Source organism: Argopecten irradians, chromosome 2 (assembly GCF_041381155.1).
Source record: "Argopecten irradians isolate NY chromosome 2, Ai_NY, whole genome shotgun sequence".
NCBI classification, from domain to species: domain Eukaryota; kingdom Metazoa; phylum Mollusca; class Bivalvia; order Pectinida; family Pectinidae; genus Argopecten; species Argopecten irradians.
Window position 1 is genome coordinate 68082226 of NC_091135.1, and position 8349 is coordinate 68090574.

Sequence of the window (8349 nt, forward strand, 5' to 3'; positions counted from 1 at the left end):
GCCCCCCGCCCCTTTTCAGATTGTACACAGTGGCTATACAATGTATTACAGTGTGTTACTGAAACAGTACACGATGTCATGTTGCATTTTCAAAATTTCACACAACAGGTCAAGTCGATTGTCCTGGTTTTATTTGCACTTTAATACTAAAATGTATTTACTGAAATTATGGACCCGTGATACAGGATTTTTTTCAATATTTGCAATAAAAATGTTTGAAGGCTTGACGAGCAAAATCAGGGGGGAAAATGGATAAGCGCCTCACGAACCATTAGCGCAAGAAAGTATCTTGTACAGAAGTTGTAATGATAACGGGTTGCCGACCCAATCAGTATTATGCAGGTATTAATAAAATATTTCTGTGTTACGTTAAATAATAACAAAATGTATGTCTTTTAATGCAGAACTTACCTTTATTTACAAGTAAAATACATCCCATCACAAATATTTCGGTACAGTAGGGGCTACTGTAACTTTTTTATAACGAATAACTTGCATATTTTTGCATTTTTTTTTATCACTTTCAGATTTCGAGACAACAAGAACATCCAGATGTATTAGAGTGGGGGTTACGTAATTTCGCACAATTTTTGGCATTGATCTTTAAATGAAATTTAAAAATACTATTCATCTCCGAACCAAAACAGACTGGACTTTACATCGGCAGGATGTACCATGCTTCAACAACACACGAGTATGTAACCGTATATGCGCAGAACGTGATCACTGCGCACCCGAGAGCTGTTATTAACTAGTGAGGTTATCCTGTAGTTGAATCGGGTTTTGGGGACGTAATTTCGCAACACCCCTCTAACTTTCTTGTTTTTGGAGAAAATAATTATTTTCAAACATTTTCATGGGAACCAACAAACATCATAAACAAAGAATTTAATTAACCGTTTCAAATCTTGAAATGACATCAAAACACAATTATATTTCATAAATGAAAAAGAAGTGTGATATTTCGCCGCCATTTTCTCGTTACGAAAAATTGAACCGCTACCCATTAAGTAAAACAATGTAAAACGAGGTTCAAGAAAGTCATTAGGTGTCCGCAGTAAATATCCGTTTTTTCCGCTTTATACTTGATGGATTTTTCATACGGGTTTCCGATATATTCTTAAAAAAAAGGATAGTTTCTCTACATATTGTACGTGAGTTAGATTAATTATCACCCAGAATTATTTTCATGTCGCAAGTCGGTTTATTTCCTATTATTAATTTCGTTTACTGAGATGGGCCGGGTATTATTCCGATTTCGTTTTTTTTCAAAACAAACTTCATCCTGAAACAGTTTAACTAAATATGACAAAATCACGGTGAGAGGCCTCCTTAGTCACAACATATAAATAACAGAAGCAAAAACCTATTCTGTCATTTTAAAGGAAAGATCGCAGAAAAATCGTCAGGTGGGCGAAAATTACGTACTGTGCGAAATTAACGTAACCCTAACTCTAACAACTATTCGACAATAAACTAAATCGTACAAACAACATCAGGACGATCTCAAGAACATTGTCCGTACGGCGCACATCAGAGCAGATCGCGTCAGCCACAAAAACAATCCCATCAATCCGGGCCCCCGGCCATCATCCACTAGTGTAATTCAAACGGTGGATGTTCAACTTCAAAACGTATCAAAACAGCGACCTACCACTACCAAACACAGCTCCCGTCATTTGTTTTCAGGGACCCACTTAATGGTGGATTCTTTCACAATATAACCCATCAACAACAAGTCCGTGTGTACTTGTAGGAAACGCCAAAGGCCATGGGTGCTTTACGCTTCCGACAGTGACCATGGGAACTAGAGTGGGTTGAACAATCCGCGCGGGGAAAATATTACGTCACAATGCCAGCGGCCAACACAACTGTTAAATTTGCGCGCTATAATTAGTCCCCGGTCAATATGATTTAAAGAGAATGAAAAGGACTGGTTTTCGGATATCAAAATACAGTTTATATTATCATAATTTTATAGAAATACTTTGTGTATTATCAATTATTAAAGTAAATAAAAAATAATAAACGAAATTGGGAATGTTTTGCATATTAATTAGTTTCTGTATCATTACAGGTTACTATCACTACGCCTGAAAATTTCATTACGGAAACTCTAGTAAAAAACGTGGGCCTATTGTCACGAAAAAACATTGTGGGGTAGAAACAGAGTTGTTTATTCTTACGTCATACATTATAAGTAACTTGAAGTATATCTACACATCAGTTAAAACAAGATAAGGCATGTGTTCTATAACACTCGGCGGGGGATATCAAATTAAATTTTAGCCCTTAATACACACAGAGATATGGTATCGTAAATAAAGTGTAATAGTATATGATGTGTTTCTCGCTGCCTATTACCTGTGCATGTGTTCCGCCCAAAATCCCTCCCGCCCTTACCCCCGCAGAGCAGGTAACCCACTTTAGGCGGTAGGCCTCCATTGGTAACCCCCACCCCCAAACACGGTCATGCTTGGGATCGCTTAAGGATGTATAAAGGGGATGTTTTTAAAATTTAGTACGTTCCCCCGTCACAGGTGTTACTCTATTCATAAATCTTTACCCCACATGAAGACATTTAAAAGTGTTTACAGAGACGTCACATCGATTTTCAACAAGGAAAAACAATTTCTATAACAAACTATGCTCCTCTAGCCTGTTTGATTGACCGAAAATGTTAAGTAGCAAGTTTCTAATTATCATTCTAATTGGAAAAAATTACATCACCAGCATCAGGATTGAGGTTGACTATAAAATATATACCTAGAATAGTCTCCGTGATTACAGTCAACTCAATCACAGTAGTCCGCGGCTACACAAGGTAAGTCTAGCTAGTACTATACATATATACAGCTCATATACGTATACGTTAGATCTACAATTTGAGTTTTTCGAGTAAATGGTTATTCTAGCTTTATGATGTAGATATTTTCAGCTTCAAAACATTCCATTTACACCATTTCAAACAAGCATATATCTAACTTTAGATTAGATAAACAGTCCAATTTGATAGCGATATCAAAATGATGTTCGGATCAGTCTGGACTGAGATTAAGATAGCATATTATGTAAATTTCTGTGTAATAAAAAAACAGTATAATGTAACACTATCTTTTTACGAATAAAATCACTAAAATAAACATGAATATATCTAGAATGCATGTTTTTATTTCAAACTTCTGCCATAACGATGCAAATACGGCACAGTTTTTGAGTAAAAATAAAATGTGGACGGTTGTCAGTTATTTGATATTAGAGTAACAGTACCGATCTTATACCGAAAATGATATGTATATCTATATTGTTGCCTTGGAAACAGTATCCATAACGTTTACTAAAAAGCAGAAATACATCAATGATATTTCTGATGTATGTTTTTAAATTATAGTATAAGTGAAGATTTTTTTTAAAAAATCATTATTTCAAAATTATACTAAATCCTTAAAATAGCGTATTCATTGTCGATCCTTTTGTATATCATACCGAGATTTAAATAGTGTTGATATATGAATATACTTAGTGATATTTAAATAAGTATATTTAGTGTGGTAATGCTGTAACCATTCTAATACATGCTTAGAATTCTTACTAATACCTTAGAAATTTCGGATGATTGCTATATATGCCACGATTCCGTTATTACAGTACTTGACTGGAATAATTTTTAAGGTTAAACCTTAAGTTGAAATAGTTCTTAGAACCATTTTTGTTTCTGAATAAGTCAACTTCCATTATTGTTTTACCTGTGTACGACATATATATATATATATGTAATATATATTCCTAGGTATGATCAGGGATATTTTATTTCCATTTGCTTTTACGTCTTCATTTTAAAAATGTAGGTGACAATAAAAAAAAAACCCAAGATATAGATGTACGGGGTTTCCATAATTCAAATCACAATCCAATTAACGGATGTCCTAACCTGATTGACAGTAAGACAATACCAAATACCCGATATAGTCCGCCGAATAGCAAATTGCCCGCAGCCAGGTAATTACAGGTGAGTTCGATGAATGGCGTTGTGTACAGGTAAACCACATCCTGGTCCAGGTATTACATAACCATCAAACCAAAGGAGTGTCTAATTATATAACTATATCGGTGTATCTATTCATATATCAATTAAAAATTGAACGCGACCGCACTGTCTAAAAAATAGTTTGTTAATGTTTAATATTTCAATATTTTAATCTTCTATAATATCAAAAATAATATTCTTTCTACCACATGTTGAAACATATTATGGTATTATAATAAATGTATCTCAATGTATTCGGTTAGCAACACACAACACAATGTTTGTAATGATCAATCATCGGTGTGTACGTACATCAAGCATCAAAGGATTTCTTTAATTGCTACGTAAAATTTCATTTTAAAGTCACAAACTTTGCAATTCACAATGTATCAAAGATACAGACTACAGGAAAATATTATCTAATTAAAGCTTATTCGTTGATGAACTCCTCCACAAAAAAAAATCCGAAACTTTTATTTCTGTGCAGATTTTCTTTCATAATTACACAAAGATACCTGTTATTAGAGCATAGATTAGAGTATTTGAAACATCGAATTTCACTCTTTTAGTTATTTACATTCGAGCCAAAGTTATTGTACGATTAACTTCACTCAAGAGTAATCATAAAAAATCGTTGGTCGGCTTTTCCTGTGACCGTCGATATAAGTGATAGCACATCAGTTATAGTACAGCTATAAGCCATGGACTATTGTGACGTCACACAGTTTAGAGCTAGAAAATATACATAATCGGGTGGTCAGAAAATTTGACCTCTATATCGACGGCTTACAGGTTATTCCGGTCCCGCACGGCACGGAGAGGTTTCTACATGTGCTAATAACGCCATTTCCAGCATAAACTGAAATTATCATTTTTGACTGCACAAATCCTTTAAAGTTAAACTCAAGACGTATTTATCTGTAACCTGAGGCTGTGCCATAAGAATAAAATGGTTAATACGTTAAATGTTTTCTCAAATAGAGTTTCTAAGAACCATATATAGATCTATAAAGTTTCTAAGAACCATATATAGATCTGAACAGTTGAACAAAAAGTAAGAAATCAATTCATACCTTCTTTCCATGTGCGAGATCCAATTTTATCAAACAAAACGTAAACAAACTCGGAAATTCTAATATCACATAACATTGTCAAATTAAAAATAAACACTGCACTCACCTGACAAAGTTTCATTGAAGTTATATTGTCAGCTAGATCCCAAAATATGTCAAATACATGCTATTGAAACACTTCAATATAAATCAGATCTTACATGAACATGTACACGTGTGTGCCTTCGGTAATTTATATAAGAAGCGTCACTTGTTCGGGACAGGTGTTCACGTGCACGTGGCCATTTGAGTACATCGGGTACGATAGCATACGTCAAGATATGTGGAATGTTTATTATTAGGATTTCTATTCATTTGTGTGTGTGAAACATCTAAATGACAGCTAACAGGAGTTGACATGTTTGCTTGCTAAAACAAACCCAACACATATTTACAGGTAAGGGGTTTGTTTATGTATTAGTAGGTGATACACAGTGGACAACTACTAGGTGTATATACACATGACTGAGTGCATGTGTGTCGATTCACGCGCTTTATATAGGGGTCAGTAGGCGTAATGTATCCAAGCAAAGTTCAAACAAAATGGCGACTGCCTGTCCTTAGAAACACAAGGGACTGTCTCAGAAGCAAATTTTGAAGAAAAAAAACTCATTATTTTTTTAATCTCAAATGTATATTTTTTAACTTGCATTGTCGGCTTTAAGCATCTGTCACGTAGATGCATTAGAAACTAAGAATACAAATTGACAGAGATTGATAATTAATTAAGAAAGATGATAAACCAAACCAAATGTTTGGTAGATTTTTTGCCAGATTATAGAATGCTTCATCAAAATTGTCTTTTATTGACACAATATTCAAAACATAATGATCAACTGACTTTGAAAAAGAGGTCCACTGTATCGTCAATATATATTGTGCGTTGGTTTCAGTGTACTGTCAATACGTATTGTACCGTTTTAGCCTTTCCAATACCTAGCCATAACCATTTGTCTAGTATAACATATTTGTGACGGCGACTGACAAAATATGTCCAGATGAGGAAAAATCACATTTTCATTTTTTCACATTTTAATTTACTTCATGATGTGTAGATCACGTTTACAAAATATTAAAGCCGTAGGATAAAGCATTTAAGAGATATGCGACTTTGAATGAGGCAACATGTAGATTCATTAATGACAAAATTAGCGACGTCAAATCATCACGTCATGAACATTGACGTCATGTCACAAGGCTGCCAATGGCGTTACATAAAACATAACACGTGCATATGGTTATGCTTTGGACTGGTCTTTAACACCTGTAATTTATTTTTAAAAAAAGTTTAGCTCGATCAGTGTTACATGAAACTACACCATTGTCCGTTCTATCTACATGTAACACTCTAATTCTACAATGAGACGGGGTGAAACACTGCTTGCTATGTGTAACAAAATATTTTCGCGTATGGTTTAGTTTCATGGGTTGGAATTTTAAAATGTTTTCGTTGGTAGAGATATCCATGGTTCGACAACGATTCCATTAATAAATCAAATATGATAATTTTTTTTTTTTTAATATATTCATGGTTCCACAGCAACCTCCAAAAGAACAACTTCACGAGGAAAATTTCATGCAATGATATTGATTTGTATGTTGGTATTTGAAAAGTCAAAGAACTGTGCATTTGATTTAAGTGTACATGTATATGCTTCCAGATTCTTTTAACTAGAATGTTGGTATATGAATAGCATTAATGGAGTGACCAATGAGATATATACCGAAGAAGTCAAATAATATTACATTTATGCATGGACAGCTTTTAGCTACATGCACATGCATGCGTATGCGCTCATGTGCTAAGAATTGACGAAGTCCGAATAGATGATGTAAACAAAACCGTCAAAACTAAATTGAATGTGGATTAAATGATCAAATAAAAAAGACCAATGTATGGAACATCGTATTCGGGTTAGATGAGGTTTTCAAAGTACTAGTGAATCGAGCCCGAACCCTCCGATCTCTTTGCGTTCACCCTCGGAAACCACAGAGTACATGTCTAAACATCCGTCGTGTAGGCTGATTACATAGGTAACCAGGTATATATATTTTCAATTCCCCATGTTCCTTTCCGTATGACCGGAATAATGTCGTTCTATCTCATCCATAATACGGCATATAATATATACAATTATACGAATCTATATGTATATATTGATATACATGTATCTATACATTCAAGACCCATCTTGTTTTTGTATCAGTTGTTTAAATCTGATTGTAGTGTCCTGGTTTGTTAAATGTTTTTTAAACAATATGACGTGGACAGTTCATACATGCACTCGGGATCGAGCAAAGTGATCACAATATATAGCACTCAGGAAATAGTGATGGGAAAGGCGGTTATTATGGTAAACAAAGGCAATTCAGTTTAATAACTGTTGTGTTTTTTAATCAGATCAACATTTAAAACACTAAAACGATGTATATCTTTTACTGTTTTTTCTATTAAATCAACTATTTGGATTTCTTAAATTGTGAATCAGGAAGTGTTCGTAGTTCTCCGATTCACACATTTTAAATTTTACATCATGTAGATATACTACTGGATATACTGACCCAATATGGCACATAAAACAAAAACCTGTGGATGGAGTGATCAAATTTAAGAAACGATTGATCACATTTACATTTCAGACTCTTTACTTTCAATATTTCTTATAGACAACTCAAGAACTAAACCTATTTTTTAGAGTTCTACTTTATATATATTTCGGATAAAAAACGTAAAGAGAAATTGCAATACAAACGATTGAAAAAAAGACGCAAAACACGTTTCAAACAGAGGGTTCTGAGAATTAGTAACAATTTATATCAATTTGAACCCACCACATTGCCAATAGATCACTAAAGAGGTCCTAATAGTTCCACAGGTTTTTTTATCTTGATTATAAGACCCCTAAAACCAATATATGTACACTCTGGTACACAGATAAAAAATTGATATAAATTGTAACTAATTTTCAGACCCCTGTGGTTTCTAAAATAGTTTTTTTTTCTACATAAAGCTCTTTCTAGATGGTGTTGATGAAATGAAAAATACTGTTTCACTGTACAAATTGTACAACGTATATAAATCATCTTCGTCCCTTGACCACTCCCTGTACCATTTTCTGTATAATGTCATCAAAATTCATGCTTTGGTCACAATGATCGGTCGGTATCCGGAGATAGGGGGTAATCGGGAGTACACCGCTGGTTTTGGAC